We start from the raw sequence: 10,061 nt of genomic DNA, 5'->3' as shown, positions 1-10,061 counted from the left end.
CACTTCCTCTGCTTTAAAAATACAATTAAACTTTTGCTCTGAATCATTACTGGGAAATTTGATTTTTAATACACATGGAAAGACATATTATTATATAAGATACTTGAAGATACTTGATATTGCAAACTTTCTGATATCCCAGACATCAGTTTTATCCTAGAGGAAGCATGCTTTCTGCTTTTCACTTACTGCTATTGGCCTGTTTATTGAGAGATATTTGTAATTTTCCCAGTTACTCTGTCAGTCCCTATGACTATGACTCAGGTTCCAAATTGACTCAGTTATACAAATCTTCCCAGTTCTACTTCCCACTTCTTGCAAGCAATCCAGGTTTTAGAATATATATTATCCTTTCTTGTTTCTAAACATATTTCATGTGGACTATTATAGGGATAAATATTAATACCAATATCTCTTTTAGTAATTTAAAAACAACTTTATTCAGTGAATTTTGAAAATCATTCAAATTTTTGGAAAATAAAATGTAACAAACATTACTCCTGAGGGGGAAAATGTTTTTCAGATATGCTCATGAAATGCATGTGTTGCATAAACTATTGTATGTTTTGAATTCAATAATGATAAATATCATACCAAGTTTATCAGTCCTTTTTTATTAAATATTTGTGTTTTATATGTTTCTGTTAATTTTGTATATTCCAGGTATTTTCTGTTACTGAGAATGAATTTATCAGTTACATAATGAGAAATAATAAACATAATGGATTATAAAAATTACAGCTGTTTATGTATACATGTGCTAATCCATAATCTTTTCTTGTGTGTAATAAAAATTCAAGTAATTTTTCATTATTATGAAAAGCATACATCTCCATTCATTTAAGCAATTCACTGATAATTTTCATCAGTCTTAATGAGCCATTGAAGACTACATACCCTTGTACATCAATTTAGAGTGTAACAAGTATAAAATCAATTCCCTAAACTTTTTGCTTTGCTTAAATAAATAAAAATGGAGAAGAGGTGGGTCCCCACAACCCAAATCTTCAGCACTGCTGCCACCTCTTCTACCAGAGCCAAATCTGCTGGTCTGTCAAGTCAAGATGGGTGACTACAGCATGTGGCACCATATCCCACTGTCTTATGATAAGGATGAGATGCACCCCAACAGTGATATGACCAGCCTCTTTCTCTGGCAACACCAGGCCCAGGTGGAGAACATGGATCAGTTCCAGAAGAAGGAAGAGCTGGTCAGGAATGCAAGAACAATGTGGCTGAAGGAACTGGAGGTGGCCAAACGTGGCCAGGCAGACCTGGTGCTACTGCAGGCTGAGGAGCGGAGCTGGGAGAAGAAACTGGAGATGTGCTAGAAGGAAAAGAGCACATTCTGGAAATTGGACACACTCAGTAAAGATGGCTTCAGCAAAATCAAGGTCAGTACCAAGCCTGAGAAGGCAGAGGATGATTCTGAGTGAGGGATCAGAAACCCAAAACTTTTGTGGAGGAGTAGAAAAAGACCAGCACTTTGTCATGCTCTGCAGCTGGGATGACAGCCAGAAGTACCTTGTCAATATCCACTTGGTGTGTGAGTAGACAACCAGCTACTTGGTTATCTGGTGCGTTGACCTAGAGGAGAAATGTGCACTCATGGAGCATGTGACCCACCAGACAATTGTTATGCATTTCATCCTGAAGCTAACAAAGAGTCTGCAGGTGGATTCTCTTGCCTGCCTCACACAGTTCAGACTCAGGTTAAGATAGCTAACCCACCTGTGTATGAAGGAAGGGATTTAATGATGACCTGGAAGCCTGCAAAGAGCATGTTCAGGGCCAAACCAAGCTGCACATCAAGAAGGCCACAAAAGGATATGAGAGAGGAGTGCAAGAAGCAGCTGAGCCCTGGTTACCTGAACTCTGCCCAGGTCTATGAGTTCCTCCATGAGGAACTTTAAAAGTGCTTTGATGTGAATGATGTGCACATGCTCCAAGATGCCATCAGCAAGATGGAACCCACTGATGTGAAGTACCACATACAGTGTTGCATCACTTCTGATCTGTGGGTTCCCAACTCCAAGTAAGGCCAAAGAGGGGAAGGAGACGGCCCCAGGGACCTATTGCTGGAAGCCATCTCCAAGCCAGATGATGAGAAAGATGTCAGCACATGACACCCCAGGCACCACCACCACCCACCCACTAGACTATAGGCCTATTTGCTCCCCTTTACAGAAAATAAAAAATAGAAACCATCTCTCTAGCCCTTGCTTCCTCCACTTTTGCTTCTACCCCCAGTCTCAGCCCTGCCTTTCTCTTCCATTGCTTTATTCCCAAGTGCTCATCCAAGTCTGTGCTTTAAGTCAAGAGGCTTTACTGCCTACAGCACCTCCAACCCATCAGCATTATGCCAAAGACCCAGGGGTCCTGGGAGAGACAGAGATTGCCAGACCTGCCCTCCATTGGGCAGAGGGTTCCCAGTCAATAAGCTGGTCACTATGGGTCTATAAATTCTTCTATTTGGTAAACAACAATGATCTTCCAATAAAGGATTTCAGATGCATGCTCTCTCTATATATTTGTATATATAGTCTATTCAACAAAAGGAATAAGTATTAAATGTCAGAATATAATTTTATTTTTACATATAATCAAAATGTAGAAAAACACTCATATGCTTCCTAGTTTCTGTAAGTATAGTATCATATAACAAACTAAAAAATCCAGCACTTATTTCTACGATTTCAGGAGCTAGCAAGATCAAGGTGCCAGCAGTTTCCATGTTTGGTGAGAGGTCTATTCCTTGTAGACATTTCCTTTCAGTGTTTTCTCATGTGTTATGAAGGGAAGACAAAAGAAGCTCCCTTGAGCCTCATTTATTTTGTTATTAATATTTCATACTTGCCTAAGTATATTTTAACTAATATTTGAAAATATAAAATTGAACATATTAATGAGTAATTGTGTGAAATTTCATTATATGTATACATTGTGTAATATGTAAATTGGTTTAAATATATTAACCTTTTCAAACACTGATCAATTATTTATGGTTCAGCTATTCAAAATCCTTTCTTCTACCTTCATAAAAGCAGTAGTACTTTGCCTTTTTATCCACTATTTTCTATTCCACTAACGTGCCATAGAACCTCATAACTTCTTACTTCTATCTTCCTTTCCTCTTCCTCTATCTCTCCAGCCTCTTGTAATCGCCATTGTACCCTCAACTTCTGTGGGATCAGCTATTTTAGATTCCACATATTAGTGATATCATGCAGCACTTTTTCTGTGCTGAGTTTATTTCACTATCATAATCTCTAGTTACACACGTTGTCACAAGTGACAGGATTTTATTCATCTGAATAACAGTATGTCAATATATATATATATATATATATATATATATATATATATATATACCACACTTTCTATATCTGTTCATCTCTTGATGGCCACTTAGGAAGCTTACATTTCGTGGTAATTGTGAAAAGTGCTGAAGTGGATATGGGAGTAGAGATGTCTAATCAATATATTGATTTCATTTCCTTTGTATACATACTCAGTAGTGGGATTTCTTGATCACATGGTAGTTATATTTTAAATTTTTTGACAAATATTCATTTTTTTCCAAAATGACTGCACTGACTTACATTTCCATTTTTTTCTTCACATTTTACTATTAATTTCTGTTTATTTCCTTCTTTCCTTCCTTCCTTCCTTTCTTATTGAGGTTTATTTGATAATTGCTGTTCTTCCTGAAGTGAGCAGATACCTCATTGTCATTCTGATTGAATTTTCCTAATGATTAGTGATATTGAGAAATTTATCTTGTACTTGTTTTCTATTTTATGACTTGGAGAAGTGCTCAGTTACCATGCCCATTTTTAATCAAGTTATTGTTTTTGACTGTTGAGATTTTGGAGTTTCTGATACATTCTGCTTATTAACCCATTGTTAGATGTGTAGATTGTAGATATTTTCTCTCATTCTGTAGGTTCCCTCTTCAATCTGTTGATTGTTTCCTTTTCTTTACACAAATGAAAATATGTTTATGAATACTCTTAAAATAGTGAATCTTTTTAGTATTTTTTTACTCCCCTCATTGAAGTTCTCTTTATCTTTTTTAAACCTGGTTACAGTTCAACCATCTCTTTACCTCCAAGTACTTCATTCACTTTCCAAATAAGTAGTTGTTTAGTAAATTTTAAATATGAGATTAAATAAAGAATCTACCCAAATGTTTTATAACTTTCACTTTATGAACAAATATGTATTGTACCCTTAGCAAATATTAGGTGCTATTCTAGGGAACAGAGAATCAAATATCAATATTATTTTCAAAATAATAACATTTAATGGACAATATAGGCACATTAATTGATGCATATCATTTGCTGCTCTGATTGTGGTGATAATCAGAAGTAATTGCTGGGAATTAAAAGAGAGGCACAGCACCCTAATTTGGCATGTGCGTGCTTGGAAGTCTTACTGTAAGAGGTGAAATAAAAGCCAAGTCTTATGTTCTTCAATAGATGAATAGATAAAGAAACTGTGGTATATATACACAATGGAATATTAGTCATAAAGAAGAATAAAATCATGGCATTAGTAGGTAAATGGATGGAGTTGGAGAAAATCATGCTAAGTGAGATAAGCCAATCCCCTAAAAATCAAAGGCCAAATATTTTCTCTGATAAGTGGATGCTGATACGTAACAGGGTGGGGAGTGAGGACGTAAGTGAAGAATGGAAGAACTTTGGATTGTGTACAGAAAAATGAGGTGGGGAGAGGACAGAGGGAAGGAAAGATGATGGAATGAGAAACATTATTACCCTTTGTATATCTATGATTACAGATGCTGTGACTCTACATCCTGTATGACCAGAGAAATGAAAAGTTGTGCTCCAACTGTGTACAATGAATCAAAATGTATTCTGCTATCATGTATAACTAAATAGAACAAACAATAAAAATATAAAACAAATTTAAAAAGCCAAGTCTTATAAAATCTTAATTAGAACTCTCAAATTACAAAGAAATTATGAACAACAATATTCTTTGATATCACCTTTGAAACTGAGTCATGATCAAAATGTCTGTTTCTGTCTTACCAGAGCTCATGGAGGGTTCCTGCCACTGACCATAAATACAATGGCAGCTTCTATGATATGCCATTTAGAACATGCAACTACATGAAACACTTTGGCAAATTATGAAGTACCTCTTTGCTTTTGTTACCTTAAAATGGTAATAATGATATTATGTACTTCAGTGTTTGTGGGAAGTAAATGAGATAATACATGTAATATATTTATAAAACTGCTAAGCATCCTGTTCTCAAATATAGTATTATGGTAGCTTTTAAATGGTACCTCCAAAATTATAAAAATATCCATCTCAAATTCTATATTAAAGTGTTTCTCATGTGATAACTTATAGACACAACCCATGGAGAGTTTCAGTTTCCATGTCTTTGACAAATTATTTATCTGGTCCTAATCCATTCTATTGGAAGAATGCTTGAATGTTTAAGGACACTGTTTATGAACTGACTATGAGACAAAAAAACACAAATTATATCTTCTTCAAAGTGTTCTAAAATGAAAGTAAATTGAATATTGATAGTTCTTATAAAAACAAAGTATCTGTTAGAAGAGCATAAAAATTTGATAATTATTAAGAAGATAAGGTAATTATAACTGAATGCAATCTCCTGAGTCATAGGCCATAATAAATATGCAGTTCAATACATTAGAACAGGATATGGGTTGGATTAACAATTTTGTATTGATACAAAGACCAGAAAAGATTCTGGGAAATTTAAGAATGATTTATTTTCTGGAAAATATTCAGAGAAGTCAGTTCTAGCCTTCTGAAGGTGAGTCTGTTCTAGAGTTTTCTCCATGATAAAAACATGTCTTAGAGCCTGAGAGCCAAGACTCAGGTACCTCCCAAAAATGTAGCATGGTGGAAATCTTACTCAAACTTCTTAGCCAGAATATGGAGAGCTGGACCCATCCTCAAAATCGTAACCCAGATATTCAATAAAGAAAACAAAGGACACAGAAGAAAAGCCATTGCTATTCACAGCTAACATTGAAGTAAACACAATAAATGAATGGAAGCTAAGTGGGTTAAAATTAGAAAGTGTAGTTATTTGCTATTGCATTTTTAGAAAGAAAATATATTCCACTTTACATACTAACATTAAGCATAAAGAGGTATTGTTAAATGATTTTTTATACCTTGGAAACAGGTAATGTGGGAAACATTATTAGATGCTATCAAAATACAGTAAAATAAATAAATATTTATAGAAATTCATGTTTGCATTTAAGAAGATAATATTTTAAATTTGTTTCTAATTCATCCTTAAGCTCACTTAATTTCAATAAAAAGACTAACAAGTTTACAAGATAATTTTCTTCAAGTATCAACAAATTTATTCAAAAACTTATTTGAATACCAAAATTTAATAAAAGGGTACACATTTCTGAAAAACTAACCATGTAGGAAAATTATCCTTTCTGCTATCAAGGCTTATTATAAAGCCATATCAATTAAGAAATATGCCTTTGAAATAGGTTTATTTAAATAGACAAGTGCAATATAGGTCAGAAACAGAACATGTAAGTATAGAGTTATCAAAAACAAATTAAAGAGTATGTTATTTAAAAGTGTTTAAATGCTTATTTATAAAGAGAAGACTTAAAAACAAATCATTTTATAGAATTCACAAAAATACATTATGGAAGACATAATGGATGGATCTAAAAATAAAAAAATATAAAAAAAATTTGATTAGAGAATTTACTACCATCCAGAACCTTTTACATTAGGCTACCTAGCTAATAGAACATCCCTTTCGGTAATTTAGTATTGTGTTTGAGCTGGTAGCAGACCTGAAATTGACAGAATACTCTGGAAATAAAAGGTCAAATGTCTGGATGCTTAGAATCATAGGAATTCTTATTGTTCTTTTCTTGATGCATATAAAACCTTTTATTACAGAATTTTAAATTTAAATTTCTTATAATGAAAACTAATGTATTTTTCATTTTTGAATCCAATAATTTATTAGTCTCATATGGGCATTATCAATAGTAAAGTTCCATGGAAAGACTGTAACACCATTAACCCCAAGACCCAGAACAAATTTACCTTGAAAACCAGTGTTATGGTTTGGAACTGGAATGTCCTCCCTTCCTGTGTTAGGCAATGCAACAATGCTCAGAGGTGAAAAGATGGGTTTAAGAGGGTTTGACATAATTGGTGAATTATTCTACTGGTGGATTAATTATAAGGGCATGGCTGGAAGAAATAAGTCATGGGGTATATAGCCTTGGGTACTACATCTGTCTCTGCCCCCTTTCTGTCTCTCTCTGCTTTCCATGAGTCAAGCAGTTTTCAAGAACAATGCCCTTCCACCATAAGGTTTTTCAGTATCTTGGGCTCAAAGAATTAGAACTGGCCAACCATGGATTGAGTCCTGGATTTGAGCCAAAATAAATTTTTCTTACTTTATGTAGTTCTTGTCAGGTTTTTGGTTAAAAAAAAAACCTGACTACTACAACCATTCTAGGCCTCCTAGATGCATTAAGTTGTTGTGATATTTTGAAGAATGTACTTTAAAAATGAACTACCTTCCTAGTAAAATGTTTACTTTATGTCATACCAATACATTAAATTTAATATATTAGCTATCATAAATTAACCTTTCAGTTGTCATTGATTTCAATATATTTTTACAAGTTGTTTAATTTCTTTAAAACTAACATGATTAACCTATTTTAAGATCATAATGAAAACAATTTTTGCAAGAAGGAACTATTTCTTATTGAATGAATTTCTTTTTGTGAGCATTATTTCCACAAAATTTACATAATCTGAATGTATTACTAAACAAATTGTGGATGTAACATTGATTTTGCATTTATCTTTTATTTTTAAGTGTTCCACAGATTAAATATTGCATATTTTTATCATTACCAGCATTACTCATACACTTCTTTAGTAAATTGCATGTAATATATATATATTGAAGACTATGAAATATGTAAAAATATGTAAATCTAGGACATGATGTACACCTTAATTTTCTAAAATTTAACTCGGAGTGTATTGTGAAGCAGATATTGAATAAAGGAAAACAAAATATGAAAGTAGAAATACTTATAGTAAAATATTGAGCAATATTAACTAAATTTGCAAAAACAAATTTGCTTCAAAAGTGGCAACTTATAACATTTTAAAACATTACAATCAAAGATAACTATACAAATGTGTGGTGGCAATTCCTGTAACCCCAGAAGCTTGGGAGAATGAGGCAGGAGGATCTCAAGTTCAAAGCCAGACTCAGCAATGACTATTTGCTAAGCAACTCAGGAAGACCCTGTCTCTAAATAAAATATAAAATTGGGCTGGGGATGTGGCTCATTGGTTGAGTGCCCCTGAATCCAATTTCTGGTATACTCCCCAAAAAGATATCTATAACTGTACACTATAGCCATAATTTGCCCTAGTCTTATTCCAGTGAATTTATGAAAAAAATCCAACATAATAACAAATGGGATTAATGAATACATTTAATAGAAATAAATAAGCACCAACTTCATATGGAAAATTCTTCTAGGATCTGAAGATATTAAGTTGCATACACTGAAAAGGAAACAAGACATTTATATTTGGAAATGGTAGTCAGAAAACAATTGCTTGGAGAAGTTAAGTGAAGTTAACACCTAAAGGCTGAAGCATTCCACCTGTGTACTGTGAGGAAGACCTGGGCAAAAGGAGAGTCAGGATCATAGTGAAGAGTAACTAGGAATAAGACAATCACTGAGAAGTGGTGCCTAGTTTGGAATGCTGTAAATTGAAGTTATTACACTAAACTTTATATTTATCTTCATTATATATTTATTAAAGTACACATCACTCCTGCAGTTACACTTACCTAAAAGGTAAGGAGCAAAAGAAGGAAGCAAGGAAAGGTGTGAGCAAGGAAGGAAGGAAGGAAGAAAGGAAGGAAAGGAAGGAAAGGAAGGGAAGGAAGGAACTGAAGTAGATAATAAAGCAAAGAGGGAAGGAGCTGCTGCTTCCTGAATGTGGCTTTCTAATTATGGCCGAGGACATTGATTAATTATTCCTACAATGGTAATTTACTTGGTTGAATATGTAACACTATTTTTCCCCCCAAGGAAAAATGAAAGTGAATTGAAATGAAAATACAAGTGTGCTTGTTTTCTCAAAAGAGGAATTTTTTGGTTCCATTTGAGTTTTTATTTTAAATATACCTTTTAATTTTTTACAGACTGAATTTTGATTCATTGTACACAATTGGGATACATCATTTTGTTTCTATCCATTTGAGTTTTAAACTCCACCGTGTGCTTGTAGCTTCAACAGAGGAACTGTCAAAGCTCAGAGATGGCTATAGAAATGCTGCTGATTGTGTTATGGGAAACAACAGATTTTTAAAGAAACTGGGCATCATTTTTAAAAGGTTAAATTAGATGTATTTTTTAACTGACATATAAAAATATAAAAATTGTGCATCTCAGTATGTACACATTTTGTGATGTTTCAATAACTTTAAACATCAATCTCCCCTAACATTTTTCATTTTTTGTGGTGAAAACATTCACAATATTTTCCTCTTCTTCATTTATATAGTACATAGTTGTTGTCTTTGTCCCTCTACTATATAACACACATAGCTTCTTACTTCTAAGTGTAACCTTAGAAATTAAAGACAGAGCCCTAGAACATAGAAATATGTCCAGTCCTTCTACACACTTGCTTCACTAGGAATCATTGTTTAAACAAAACCCACAAAAATTCCAACTTGCCTAATTATAAATACTAACAGAAAGTAAGGAAAACACAAAAATGCTTAAATGAAAAGGTCTCAGACCTTCCTTCAAAAGAAAAAAAATTATTGATAAATATAAAAGGAGGACTGGGGATACAGCTCAATTGGTAGAGTGTGTGCCTAACATGTGAAAGGACCTGTATTCAATCCCCAGCACCACAGAAAATTAAAATAAAAATGAATAAGATGATAAAACAGGTGATATTGTAATAGAAGAAAAATAAAACTCCTAATAAAATAA

At 33.4% G+C, this 10,061-nt stretch overlaps 1 pseudogene; it reads left to right on the top strand.

The window, feature by feature from the left end:
* Positions 1–1,064: 1,064 nt before the first annotated feature.
* On the top strand, positions 1,065–2,126 carry LOC124973680 (hsp90 co-chaperone Cdc37-like; annotated as a pseudogene).
* The last annotated feature ends 7,935 nt before the right edge of the window (positions 2,127–10,061 follow it).

The sequence above is a fragment of the Sciurus carolinensis genome, unplaced genomic scaffold (genome assembly GCF_902686445.1).
Source record: "Sciurus carolinensis unplaced genomic scaffold, mSciCar1.2, whole genome shotgun sequence".
Classification (NCBI taxonomy): Eukaryota; Metazoa; Chordata; class Mammalia; order Rodentia; family Sciuridae; genus Sciurus; species Sciurus carolinensis.
This window is presented reverse-complemented; position numbering and strand designations above follow the sequence as displayed.